Source organism: Cupressus sempervirens, chromosome 6, assembly GCF_028749045.1.
Source record: "Cupressus sempervirens isolate cs-2001-9-10 chromosome 6, ASM2874904v1, whole genome shotgun sequence".
In the NCBI taxonomy this organism is placed as follows: domain Eukaryota; kingdom Viridiplantae; phylum Streptophyta; class Pinopsida; order Cupressales; family Cupressaceae; genus Cupressus; species Cupressus sempervirens.
The window spans coordinates 642,431,157-642,446,734 of NC_143123.1; the positions used below are offsets into that span (position 1 = coordinate 642,431,157).

Here is a 15,578-nt window from a genome sequence, read left to right on the forward strand (position 1 = left end):
ACCGGCTCCAGGATAATGGATCCTTCCGTATCCATTTCAGGGAGAGTAGTTTGTGCTCTGACAGTGGTACCCAGAACTTTCTTTAGACAAGAAACATGAAAAACTGGATGAATGCGGGAAGAAGGAGGAAGTTCCAGTTTATAAGCAACTGAACCAATCTTCTGCAGAACCTGATAAGGCCCATAAAATTTTGGGGCCAGCTTATGACGCCCTTTCAGCTTTAGGGAGGATTGTTTGTATGGTTGTAGACGAAGAAAAACCATATCCCCAACTTGAAATGAGCGCTCAGAACGGTGTTGATCTGCTTGCTATTTCATCCGATTACGGGCCATGTGAAGATTATCCTGTAAGGTACGAAGAATCTGATCCCTGCTGCGGAGAATTATGTCAACTGCCTGGACTGGTGAGCTGTTGGGAGTGTAGGGAAGGAGCACTGGAGGTGCCTGACCATAGACTGCTTCATATGGAGTCATTTTAGAGGCAGTGTGGTAAGAGGTATTGTACCACCATTCAGCTAAAGGGAGCCACTTGGCCCACTGATGTTGCTGTTCGGAAGTGAAGCAACGAAGATAAGTTTCCAAGCATTTATTGACAATTTCCGTTTGACCATCAGTTTGTGGGTGATAGCCCGAACTCATCTTCAGTTTGGTGCCAGTTTTCTGAAACAGTTCAGTCCAAAAATGACTGGTAAAAGTTGCATCACGATCAGAGACAATGGAAGAAGGGAGTCCATGAAGACGAAATATCTGGTCCATGAAGATTTGTGCAACAGAGGAGGCAGTATAGGGGTGGCTGAGGGCACAAAAATGACTATATTTCGAGAGACGATCAACCACAACCAAGATCACTGTCTTGCCACCGGATTTAGGAAGCCCTTCAATGAAATCCATAGAAATATCAGTCCAAATCCGTGTAGGGATGGGCAATGGTTCGAGCAAGCCAGGAAGGAGGGTCGTTTCACCCTTGTGGCGTTGGCAAGTATCACATTCAGCCACCATCTGTTGAATCGTCTGTTTCATTCCTTTCCAAAAGAAGTTTCTCCTTGCTCGCTCATAAGTTTTGAGGAAGCCTGAGTGCCCTGCTGAAGGAGAAGCATGGAGTTCATAAAAAATAGCCTGATGTAGAGCTGGGTTCTGAGGAAGCACTAGCCGACCCTTGTATCGAAGAGAAGCACCATCCCAAGAGTAATGTGGTATAGCAGAAGGATTATTGGCTAGCTGGTGAATGATTTGAGATAAAGAAGAGTCACTATCATAGCCCTGCTGAACAGACACTAACCAATTGGGAATGGGCTTAGAAATAGCGGAAAGGGAAGCTTGATTATCAAATGTGCGAGAAAGAGCATCTGCCACAATATTCTCCTTACCCTTCTTGTAGGTGATCTCATAATCATACCCCATGAGTTTGCTGACCCATTTCTGTTGTGTAGGAGAGGATACCCGTTGTTCCAGGAAGTATTTCAGACTTTGGTGATCGGTTCTGATGCAAAAATGACTCCCTAAGAGGTATGGCCGCCACTTCTGTACAGCATGCAAAATAGCCATCATTTCTTTTTCATAAGTAGAGAGGGCTAGATTCTTACCAGAGAGGGCTTTGCTAGTGAACGCAATAGGATGGTCATCTTGCAGGAGAACAGCACCCAATCCATTGCCGCAAGCATCACTCTCAATAGTGAAGGGTTTGGAAAAATCTGGCATCGCGAGAACAGGTGTACTGCACATAGCCTGTTTCAGTTGTTCAAATGCAGTCTCAGCAACAGGGGTCCAGGAGAAGGCATCCTTTTTTAACAGAGCTGTCAATGGTGCTGCAATTTTCCCGTAATCTTTGACAAACTTGCGGTAGTAGCCAGTCAACCCCAAAAAACCCCGAAGGCTCTTGAGAGTTTTAGGATGCGGCCAAGTTTTCATGGCATCTATTTTTGTAGGATCCACCCGCACTCCATGGTGTGCAACAATATGCCCGAGATACTCCACTTCCTCCTGGCCAAACACACATTTAGATAGTTTTGCACAGAGTTGATGATCAGAGAGAAGTTGCAAGACAAGCTTCAGATGATGGAGATGCTCAGCCCAAGTTTTGCTATATATGAGGATATCATCAAAGAAGACCAGAATGAATTTCCGGAGGTATGGTCGAAATATGTTATTCATCACTGCCTGAAATGTTGAAGGAGCATTCGTGAGGCCAAAGGGCATGACTAAAAATTCATAGTGACCATCATGTGTGCGGAAGGCAGTTTTAGGTATATCCTCCTCATTAACCCGAATTTGATGATACCCAGAACGAAGATCTAACTTGGAGAAAAAATGAGCCCCATGAAGTTCATCAAGAAGTTCATCAACAACTGGAATGGGAAACTTGTCCTTTATAGTGAGATGATTAAGTGCTCGGAAATCAATGCAGAGTCGCCATGACCCATCTTTTTTGCGAACAAGCAGAACTGGAGAAGAAAAGGAACTGGTACTAGGGCGAATAATACCTTGCTTCAGTAAGTCACGGACAAGTATCTCGATTTCGGTCTTCTGATGAAATGGGTAGCGGTAGGGCCTGATGTTGGGCGGAACACTGCCAGGAAGGAGCTGAATACGGTGGTCCTCTGGACGAGAAGGAGGTAATCCCACAGGTTCAGCAAATATACCAGAATACTTTTCCAAAATGTGTTGGAGATCGGTAGGAGTGCTAGAGACTGCTGATGGCTGCATCTGAATGGAATGGAGCTGAGCGATGACACCATGTGAATTCTTCTTAAGAAGTTTTTCCATACGGTGTGAACTGATGATGCTGAGAGACCCTGGTTGTAAGCCTTTCAAAGTGTGTTGGTGCCCCTCGGCTGAAAACTGCATCCAAAGTTCAGCAAAATCCCAGAGAATGGGGCCAAGAGTGCGTAACCATGGGGCACCGAAAACCACATCACAGCCACCTAAGGGTAAGGCAAACATGTCAGAGCGCATGTTATAATCTCCAATAGAGAGACGCACATTGCGACATTTCCCTTTACAAGGTAAAGTGCCCCCATTGGCAATCATGACTTCAAAGCTAGAGCAGGGATGGATAAAGCAATCAGCCTGTTTGGCTATGCGTGGATCAATGAAGTTATGAGTGCTACCAGAATCAATGAGTATAGTAAGAGGGATCTTCTTGAAGAAACCTTGGACCCGCATGGTTTGTGGAGTAGTGACTCCTGCCAAAGCATGGACAGATATCTCTGGTGGAGCTTCTGGGGAAGGAGGTTCAGGCTGGTGAGGCTCAACCTCAGCATCCACTGTTTCCTGAGCATCTACATATTCTTCCAGTTCCGGTGGAGAATCCACATCCAAGAGATAGAGCTTTTGCTGAACACATCTATGGCCCCGAGACCATTTCTCATCACAATTATAACAAAGCCCTTTGTCTCGCCTAACTCGCATCTCTGTTTCAGACAAGTGCTTGATCGGAGTAGTTCTGAGAGCTGGTATGACTGGAGGGTTGTGAGAACCTGTATTTCTGAATGGAACAAAATTAGATCTGGAGCGTTGTAGAGCACTAATCTTGTCTTCCGCTAACTTAGCCAACCCAAGGGCTTCCATCATTGTAGTAGGTCGAAACATTTTGACTTCTGAGCGAAGTGCATCCTTCAGACCACTGACAAAACAACTACGGAAGAATTCATCAGACAAGCCCTCTGTGTGATTAGCTAATTTTTCAAACTCTGTCTGGTATTCTCTTACAGTGCCTGTTTGACGCAGTTTAGTGAGTGCTCCTATGAAATCATCAAAGGAACTAGGGCCAAAGCGCTCCAAAATGAGGGTGCACAATTCGCTCCACGTTGGGCCTACATTAGCCTTGATGTACCAACGGAACCATTGAAGAGCTTCATGTTCCAAATGAAAAGATGCAAGGGAGACTTTGTGGTTATCCAAAGTATTATGCAAGCTGAAATACTGCTCTGCCCTATAGATCCATCCAGTCGGATCAGAACCATCGAAGCGTGGAAAATCAAGCTTTGGTCCACGGAAATTGCCAGAAGAGGACCCAGTATCTCCTGAATGGTTTCGGCTCATGGCTGACTGCTGAAAGTTAAGACCCAGAATTTTGTCATCCAGATCTTGAAGTCTGGTTTTGAGGGATGCAATTTCCTCTTCCATGATTTTTGCTCCTGTACGCGTAACAACCATAAAACAAGGTTTTTTTTTTTTTTTTTTTTTTTTTTTTTTTGAAATGGGTAGAAGATGAGAAACAAAAACTTTTTTAGTTACGGCAAACTTGGATTTGGGTAAAACTCATATAGGAAATGGGTGTTCGACGGGTGGTGGGAGACTATCTAGGGACAAGGGAAAAAGAAAAATGAGGGTTTCAAGGGTAGGGAGGCGAAATGAGGCGAACAGTCCAAGAGGGATAAGGGAGCAAAATGAGGAATTGAATCTTGTGGCTCAGTTTGGTGGCGATTGGATGAGAGGTGAAAAAGATAGGGCAAACCCTAAAATTAGATAAATGAGGGTTTTAGGGCTTTGATATGTAAAATTTGGGGTTGGGTCGCCAAGGAAGGAAGTATGCGAAATGATATTGCAGACGTTCTGCGGAAGTATGAGCAGAAACAGAAAGCAAACAAGGAAGCTACGACTAAAAAACAGAAAAAATTTTACTCTTTTTTTTTTTTTTTTTTTTTTTTTTTTTTCTTTTTTTTTTTTTTTTTTTTTCTGAACAGTCGACTTAAAAAAATTCACTCACAGACAGAACAACTGAAAAGAGTTATTGCAATAACAAGAGATATTAGAAGTGAGAGGAACCTGAAGGCCACGACAGAAAAAATTTGATGTAATTTCCACCCAGCGAGCCCAAGAGAGTGCTCTGATACCAGATGAGAAGAACCTCCTTATAGCAATATCGTGAGAATGCTCGAAATAACAGAATACAAAGTGATAGCAGAACTCAAAATAAATCTACTGATCGCAGGCCACTTCGAGGGGGTAACCTCCTTTGAGCAAGCTCAATACAATAAATTCGTCCGTACCCATCAAGGGCCTCAACCTATTCTTATATACTGGGTACGATCTAGAAAAGTAATACTACCTATGCATGTGGGATAATAAAATAAACTCACGGGACGACTTACAAAGCATATGCGTCCAACAACTCTACTCTAACAAAATAAACAGAAGGAACACACAGGTTCCTAACAGCTGCTTCTCTATATGCATTTGCAGCTTCCTCAGGAGTTTGAAATGTTCCAAGCCATTTTCGATCTTTAGTCTTTGGATTTCTTATTTCTGCACCATAGCTACCCCAAGGTCGTCTCCTCACACCCTTGTACTTTTTATGCTTGGAACATTTCCTTCTTTTGCAACAGGTCTGCTTGATTTTTTCAAAAGTTGATGTTTCTTCATTATCTAAATCAACAATTGGTATTTGCATCAAAGTAGTCATGGTTTTGATTGCTTCTGTGAAGAGAAAAAAAAATTTACATAAACATGATTATTTGAACAGATGAAACAGGGAGAAGTCATTATATTTGACAATTTTAAATTACTTTAATTACAAGATACACTTATTCATTAGATTGGGTGATGTAGTCATGTCATGATATCATCAACATTAACTACATTTGAATGCAATAATATTTACTTTATTGTCTATGAAATTCTTCTTTGCAATGGACATTACATATATTTCTCAAATAAATAGAGAATTACATAGAAGAGTACTACATTCAGAGTCAACAAATAAACGAAAGTAGGTGTTTCATTCACAGTGAGAAATAGAACCAAGAGAGAGAAAAATTCAACTCCCAATACTATTTCAAGAAGTTCCATTGTTTGCTGAGAGTTTCACACAGTGACTTTTGAACAACTTCAATGGCTCTTGATGTGAAATTGAAATTTATAGAAAACAGATGTGTCCCTGAAATGTGTCAATCCTGCCACATGAATATATTCACTTCAACTGGCCATTGAAAAGCATATTATGGCTCAATGATGACTATGTCTACATTGGAACTTTGAATGCTTTTTCTTTAATTATAACAAGACATTGTTGGAACTGTATTGAATGACAAAATTGCAATTGGATTTCTAATGAAGAAATTTATATTTTTTTAAAAGATGACAACCTTCCAAACTAAAGAGATTATTATCCTTCCACGTTAAGTGCAATTCATGAAATTGCTATAAGTTTGTAATAGTAAAAGACATCGTTAGGTAAACTTAGATATGCAGACATTATTGACATGCCAATGAGCAGATACATATTGCTCTAGATTTTTTCAACTTTTCAGAAATGGAGGCTAATCTTATACATCATAAGTATTTGCTTCTGTCAATCGTCATGATGTAATACTTAATTCATCCATTTGGGATATGCCATCTTCCAATATCTGCTACAAGATGAATGCCAGGTGACATGTCACTATTTGAAAATTCAAACAAATAATGGTATGAGTAATGATGCTTTATGGTTTTAGATGCTAGATGTCCTCTATCATCATCATACCATTGTCCTACAAGCTCTATATTATCATATCTTATAATCCATTCAAGTGAAAGAGTTCGATATGAGATGATAAGGTTTATTATGTACATAAGTGTGTCGTTTTCATTACTTGCCCTAAATGGTGATAGCTGACAAAATAGCATTTTAGATGCTGGATTGAAAATGGCAGTTAATTCTTCAACACTATGATTTCCATGAGGGAAATGAATTAAAATATCTTGACAACGAATTATTATATGAGCTTCCCTATATATCCGCACCAGATATTTTAGGTAAATTAATTCTCCATTTGTCACGAATGGAGACAAAACATGAATTTCATTGGTCTCTTCTATCGGCTCAATGTTTCCCCATCCATGATATCGAAACATTGGAGCATGGTTGTCATAAAAATAGCTTTCCAATATTTTTCTTTGGCATTCACTTGGAAGTTGTTGGATTCTTTGTAGGATACAAAGTTGTGGAAATTCAGAGAATTCATCTGTTCGAGGGTATGTTATAGTAGATGCATTTATAGTATTCATACTGATGCAATGTGGATAGAGGAAAACCTGTTGAAAACAACCAACATTTCTTAGTTTTTTCTACGAATAATTGAATTCTAAGATATAGCTTAAGTTCAATGTTTTCCATTTTTTTAGAGATATTCTTGGTGGGAAGTTCGTATGCATCTAATTAATATGTAGGTTTCTATACATAGATAGCACAAAAATTTCAGATATGTACAATAAAGAGTAGGATGATGTAGGAGGACACGATACATTGTTACTATTGATAGACAAGTATGCATTTTGCAGCATATGAATGCATTGTAAATATTTGAGAAACCACAAATTATAAATGCATTTTAATTCAATGACATATGATAGTACAATTTTCAACTTGTAAAATAAATTCTACCGATGTCCTATTATTTATTGAGTAACTAAGTTCTCATTTTTAAGACTAAATCTAAATTATATGTTTTTCGTAATACTTGCATTATTTTGTAAGAAAAAAAGGATGGAAACATACCAGTTAGTTATCAATTATTTTTGAGACGTTGTTTTACTTTCACAACCTTCAGTGTCTCTTTTACAACCTTTGCACCTGAAAAACAAATAGAGGAGAACAATTAACTACATAATTCACATTATCATTCCTTACAAATCTACTATATTTATTTTGATAAAGATTACTGAACGGAAAAATTGTATAAAATATAAATATTTGAATCATAGAATGCATTATAGAATATTTCAAAATGAAGAGGAATGTGTACTAAAAATAGTACAAATATGGCTTATATCACTTGTTCAATATTCATTGTCATAATCTAAATAAAAATAAATACAATGCATCAAAAACAAAATTAGGTTGTGGATAAGGAGAAGCAAGACAAGAAAAAAGAGAAGGACGCTAAAAAGGATCAGGCTATGGATAAAGATAAGTGACAGAAGGAAAAGGCCAAGGATGCTAAAAACGGAAAACACAATTAGCAAGCAAAAGGAAGACAAGATTAAGGAGAAAGACACAAAAAAAGGAACACGATAAGAAAAACAGAAATAGTGACCAAGAAAAGATGGAAAAGAGAAAAGATGGGGAAAATAATGATGAGGGCAAGAACTGAGATGATAAAAGAAAAGAGGAAATCTACATTAAATTGATCAAGTTTTGGTTACTATGAGAAGAAAAACAGAAATAGTGACCAAGAAAAGATGGAAAAGAGAAAAGATGGGGAAAATAATGATGAGGGCAAGAACTGAGATGATAAAAGAAAAGAGGAAATCTACATTAAATTGATCAAGTTTTGGTTTAATTCAAGGAATATAAACGCATTGCAAATATTTGAGAAACCATAAATTATAAATACATGTTAATTTATTGACATGTGATAGTACAATTTTGTGAGCAGAAAAGGATGGAAACATACCAGTTAATTATCAATTGTTTCTGAGATGTTCTTCCAGTTTGACAACCTTCAATGTCTCTTTCACAACCTTTGCACTTGAGAAAGAGAAAGAGAAGAACAATTAATTACATAGTTCACAAAATCATTTACAAACTTTCTATAAATTTCATCCATCCGCCAGCATTGCCACAAATTCATGTTTTTTAATACAATGGAAAAAGCTCAATACCCTACTGTTCACCACAACAGCCAATGGGAAATTCGAATTTCACATGTTCTTATAAATTAAAATAATGGCCTAAATTCAAAAACATTATGAAACTAGGTTGGAATGCATATATAAAACATTTCAATTGGTCAAAACTTATTGAAAATTTGCATCCACTTGGATGCTATAGTATCTTGCCATACAGCAGGAACTAATAATATTAACTTGTAAAAAAGTATAGTACAAATATGGCTCATATCACTTTTTCAACATTCGATTAATTTGGTTTATGACTTATACATTGTGATAATCTAAATGAAAATAAATATGATGCATTGATAACAAGATAATTATATGTATTTTTATTGCAAAAGTTATGAAACATTTTCATTTATCCATTGCATATGTTGTTTACTATGTACATATATGGATAATATGCTCATCTACTACAATTCCATATGGATGAATATGTAATAGGTTATATATCATCCCCAACAGGTTGAGATTTTGTTGAGCAAATGGTGCTTACATAAGGTGAAATTACAGGAGGAGAAATATGTAGTTGCAGAAGTATCATTGCATTGCAAACATCTGAGATTCTTGATGCACTAAGCTCACAGAAATGAGTTTGGTGAGCAAGCAATGCATGGTCCACTAGAGGTTTGTACTTACTACTTATTGCAATTTTCAGGGAATAATAAACACAAGTCATAACATCACAAGAGCTCAAAGATTCAAGAGAGAACAAGCCACCTATGAGGCTAGTACTCATCTCTATAACATATGCATTGATGTATGCATCATAGTCTTCAAGAGGTTTGAAACAAGGCTTCACATATGCATTTGCCATTTTCTTTACAATTTCAGAATTTTCTAAAAGATCCATGCAATTGGTGAGGAATTTAGAAACAATATCTGCATAAGTTGTTCTCCCAGATTTATTTTCCAAGAATTCTTCACCAAGTACATTGCGTAATGCTTTCTCAACATTTCTGCATTCTATGACAAATACATGCTCCAAAGTTGTAGACTAAATTGCTCCAATGATTCGACAATCCCACTGAGGACCCGGACTTGGAATATAAATTCGTTCAGACATTTTGATAACAAATATCTGTCACATATTCAAAATGAATAAACACTTTTAAGAGAAGTGACATGGTTGACCTAAAATTTTAAAATTCAAACAAAATTATAAAATGCACGTTGCAAACTCGAGTAGTTTTGAAAAATACTAAATAAATCCATGTGTTATTTACTCAATAAATCCATGTGTTATGTTATTTGAAAAAGTCACAATTTAAGCTGTCATTTATAATTTATTGTCTTTCAATCTTTTCACAAATTATAATCATCAATTATATGTGTTTTTTAAGTTGTAATCGTGTTTATTTGAAAAATCAAAAATTTATCTTACAAGGTCTAAACGCAAAGGAAGATTGTAATCTGATAATGATCGGTTTCAATCTCTCCAACTGTTGATACAGTTGTCACTATTCACAGGGTGGACAGGGTCAATTTCAGAAGTAACTATCACAGTGACAAATCTTCTTACCAACAATTTTAATAAATTTTGTAAGTCATATTAAGCTCCTCGACTGGAAGGAGTCTTGAATTTAAACTATTTAATAAAAAGTTTTTGCCTTAGACCTTTTATCTATCTAAAAAACATTATCCCTCTATTTTTTTTTCAGTCTTAAAAACTCTTCATGCTAATAGTTTTTGGTAGAAATATTTGTTTACTTTCAAATTGTAATCTAATTGGAGATGCTTATTGAGGTACACATGGGTAAATTCCCTAGGAAGAGAGCTGTAACCGATGCAAAAGTATTCCTAAGCTGAGGAGATACTGCAATATAACAGATAAAACCCATGAGCTTTGGCCAGTGCAAAATCTAATGTCAAAACACAAAATATAAGAATCATGAAAATATATATCAACCTAATAGAAAGAGCTCACATGACTGGCAAATTAAAAGTCATAAATGTCCAAGCCACATAGCGTTCAAAGCTCCGAGCTTCATAATTAACATTGTTTTCTAATTAAAAACAAAATGGGTGGCCAATAAATTCACAGCACAATTGATAACTAATAAGATTAATAGCACAATGGGTGGTTCACAAAATAAATCAATCAATATTGCAAATTATAACACAATATTCTGATAGAGCACGAAAAGAAAAGCACAGGAGCGAAGAACAAAAAACTTACATAAATAGAAACTTGAACCTGGAAAACCCTCACGAGTAGAATATCATATGTAAATCTAATTGATAGCGTGGGAAAGTATGGAAGCAATATCATGTCTGCATTTGATGCTTTTGATCCAAACAAAGCATTGAGATCATCCTATATGCTTACTTCAAGGTCTTTGAGAAATCAATATGGCGAGGTATGCATCTGAAAGTCCAAGACCAATCAATGTTTTTGTTCTTGGATCTTTTGTTGACCAGTTTGGGATTTTATTAGTATCAAACAACTTTGATATAATAACATTCACGACATCCCACTAACCAAAAGAATTAACTGAAGCTTGACTTGTCAACTGTGGAAGCTTCTGTTAAATTTAGAACCAGAAAAGCATTGAAGCAATTTGCAGAAACATAAAGACACGAGCAAAAAACAACACAGGAATTTTGTCTTAGGAAAATCCTCCAACTTGAGAGGAAAAACCTAGCCACACCCCAAAATGATTCTTTATTCAGTTATCACCAAGTCTGAATACAAATTACAAGCTTAATTAGGGAATGAATCCTTCACTGACATTGTTCACCCTTAACAATCACATGAAGAATTCCTTATTACTATCCCGATCCCATACACACAAAAGTCCAAGACCAATCAATGTTTTTGTTCTTGGATCTTTTGTTGACTAGTTTGGGATTCTATTAGTATCAAACAACTTTGATATAATAAAATTCACGACATCCCACCAACCAAAAGAATTAACTGAAGCTTGACTTGTCAACTGTGGAAGCTTCTGTTAAATTTAGAACCAGAAAAGCATTGAAGCAATTTGCAGAAACATAAAGACACGAGCAAAAAACAACACAGGAATTTTGTCTTAGGAAAATCCTCCAACTTGAGAGGAAAAACCTAGCCACACCCCAAAATGATTCTTTATTCAGTTATCACCAAGTCTGAATACAAATTACAAGCTTAATTAGGGAATGAATCCTTCACTGACATTGTTCACCCTTAACAATCACATGAAGAATTCCTTATTACTATCCCGATGCCATACACACAAAATTCACCTATGATAGATGCAGAGAACAATATTAACAAGGAATGTTTGCAGAAAAATGAGCAATAGCTCTTTCTCCTTCGACACAAAATAATGACAGAATGACCACGTTTGTGAGTCCAAACATACTTGACTAGGGAGTCCACAAGGGAACACCAAAAGACAATCAACACCAATGTCTCTTTGCATGCCATCCGTCATGAGCATGGGCGGTGACGGTTACACATATGTGCCATTTCATCTTCAGAACTTTTGATGCTATAATGCCTTTTAATTACCAACATCAATGACAAGGACCTCCACAATGATGATTGGTTCCATACAAAAATTGCAACAGCCACGTCAGATAAGAGCAATAACAGAAATGACATGAAGGTAGACGCAATAAATAAAATTGTTGAAAAGGCATAATTAGACAACACTAAAGAACCAAACTGTTCCATCTTCTTGTTATACATGAATCAGTGGCTATACTAAAACAAATATCCCAAGCCAGATAAATGATTCACAGTTACTGAAAGTAACCATCCATAAGCTGAGAATGAATACATTACATTTTCATAATGGTGTGACATAAAGGAATACATTACATTTTCAACATGACAGTCACAATGGCTACACTCATTGTGAAGGAAAACAAAACAAAAAAACTTTATTAAGAAATTTCTCAACGTGATAGAAACTTGAACTTGAAAAACCCTCAGGAGCGGAATATCATATCTAAATCTAATTGATAGCGTGGGAAAGTCTACAAGCAATCTTCGCAACTAGGGCACCTGCAAGTAACATCTAAGCTTCAAAGTCAATTTAGGAGATCCATTTTTGCTCGCCTATCCAGCAAATGATCATCTTTTGTAGCGTTCTGCACCAATACTCTGTGCTTTACATGTTCTAGACAAGTCTTCGTAGGGGTGTGGAACAGTTTGGCATCCCTTCAACCTAGTCGCAGTTTTGAAGGCACAAAAATGCCTACATGTGTTGGAGATGTAAGGCATTCTTCTTATACCTCAATATTCAAGAGTTCAAGCAACAAAAACACATTAGCCTAAGTTCTGTGGTTGAAATTCTGGCTCTTTTCCTTTCATCCTATCTGTGTTACGCCAGTTTTTGTTGCAAAACATGTGAGGGTTCCGTAACTCAAAGCATTGAAGAACCTCTCTTGAATAATATTAAGGAAAATACTGAAGACCTAAAGCCCAAAGTCACTCCTTATGCAACAACAGGTTTTCTCAATAGAATGTCATTTGCTTGGGTGAAGCCTTTGCTTGATGCTGGCCATAAGAAACCTTTGGACAAAGATGATGTACCTCAAGTTGCAGACACCCACAAGGCTGATTACATTTACCATAAATTTAGAAACCAGCTGGATGCCAAAGGAAGTGGTGCTTTGTCTTTAGCAAAAATGGCACTTGTCATTGTCCAAAAGGATCTAATTTTTACAGCATTCTTGGCATTGATGACTTCTTGTTCATCATATGTAGGCCCGTATTTTATAGATAGCTTTGTACGATGTCTTGCTGACAAGGAACAGTTTGCTAGTGAAGGCATTGTTCTAGCTTGTGCGTTTCTTCTTGCAAAGGTAGTAGAATCTTTGTCACAACGACATTGGTTTTTTATAACAGTCCACATGGGCATACGTGTCAAGGCAGCATTGACAGCTGCAATATACAAGAAGGGCTTGGTGCTTTCAAGCCAGGCAAGACAAAAGCATACAAGTGGTGAGATTGTCAATTACATGAGTGTTGATGCTAACCGTATTGGAGATTTCAGTTGGTATCTTCATGATATATGGACATCACCTTTGCAAGTTCTTCTGGCCCTGGGTATTCTATATCAGAACTTGGGATTGGCCTCTCTTGCAGGAGTGGCAGTTATGGCCCTAATTATGATGGCGAATTTCCCACTAGGGAAAATGCAAAAAAAATATAACGTAAAGATCATGGAAGCAAAAGATGGAAGGATGAAGGCTACATCAGAAATATTGAGAAATATGAAAATCTTAAAATTGCAAGCGTGGGAGACCAGATTTCTGCACAAACTCGAAACATTGAGGCAGGAAGAATGTAATTGGCTAAAAAAATATTTCTATGGGTATGCTGGGATGTCATTTTTCTTCTGGGGAGCACCTGCATTTGTATCTGTTGTAACTTTCGCCACATGTACAATGATAGGAGTTCCTTTGACCACAGGCAGGGTTCTCTCAGCACTTGCAACTTTCAAGATACTCCAGGAACCTATATACAATCTTCCCGATTTAGTCTCTATGATTGCTCAAACTAAAGTGTCATTAGATCGGGTAGCTGACTTCCTGCAGAAGGAGGAGCTGCAATCAAATGCAGCCAAACGTATCTCAAATGATTTAACTGAAGTGGCAATTGAGATTCGTGAAGGGCTATTCTCTTGGGATCCTACTGCCCCTAGTCCAACCATTAGAGGCATTGATGTTCAAGTGAAGAGAGGCATGAGGGTTGCAGTGTGCGGAATAGTTGGTTCTAGCAAGTCAAGCCTTCTCTCGTGTATACTTGGGGAGATACCCAAAATATCAGGATCTGTGAAAATAAGTGGTACCAAGGCATACGTTAGTCAGTCCCCATGGATACAAAGCGGAAAAATTAGAGACAATATTCTTTTTGGGAAGGAATGGGACAAAGCCAGGTATAAGAGTGTACTGCAAGCCTATGCATTTGAAAAAGATCTTGAATTGTTCCCATATGGCGACCAAACAGAAATTGGAGAAAGAGGAATAAATGTTGATTGTCAAAACCTCTAGAAGCAGGACAGTAGCAAAAAATCAAGAGAGGTAGAAGAAGATCTTGAATCAAAAACTAATGAAGGGAGTGAAATAGACAAAGGTGTTAAAATTTCACAGCTTGTGCAAGAAGAGGAACAAGAGAAAGGCAGGGTGAGTCTGTGGGTGTACTGGTCTTACATCACTGCTGGATATAAAGCGGCTTTGATTCCCATCATCTTATTGGCACACACAATATTTCAGCTACTTGAAATAGGTAGCAGCTACTGGATGGTGTGGGCGACCCCTGTGACTGAATATCAAAAGCCCCCTGTTAGCAGCGAAAAAACAGAGAAACAACAAGCTCATCCAAAATCAGGGTACTTGGAGCTAAAAATACTGAAGTCAAATCTCAACTACTCTCAACTGTTGCAAATACGGCCAAATTGTTTTTCAACGGGTATTCCTGGTTGATCAGCCATGACGACTAAAACCCATGAGGCTGTTGATTATAGAAATCTAAACAAAAAAATAAAACAGGAGGAGGCCCTTACGGAAAGGATTTGTATCAGAACCCTTCATTGTTTATTGTAAAATAGATTATGTACGCAACTGATGGTCGCAAACAATATGTTACCATCGACAGGACAGAACAGGGCGGGGCAGTGGGACAGACAGTGCAGAGCAGCGGGTAGGGCAAGAGAAGCTCCACTTAGCATCGGGTGGGAGGGAACTGAACTATAGGGCCGAGCTACCAAAAGGCCAAACCAATATTGAAGAGAAAATAAAAAGATTAGCCATGTATACACACAGAACGCATATCAAACTTGAAACAATTTTCTAGAGAAAGTAGTGAACGAAGTAGTATCAACAAATGAAAAACATACCTATTTTCTGCAACAAAATCCTAAGCAAAATACATTACAGAAGGAGAAAAACATACCTGTTTTCTGCAACAAAACTACTTCTCAGAAGCATACAGAAGGGACTGTCCAATTTTCCCGATGCCTCCGAAATCAACAATTACTAATAAATAGG

The 15,578-nt window shown here is 37.6% G+C and overlaps 1 pseudogene; it reads left to right on the forward strand.

Annotated features, from left to right (window-relative positions):
- Positions 1 to 12,785: 12,785 nt before the first annotated feature.
- LOC149553861 (ABC transporter C family member 3 pseudogene) lies at positions 12,786 to 15,014 on the forward strand (annotated as a pseudogene).
- Positions 15,015 to 15,578: the final 564 nt, after the last annotated feature.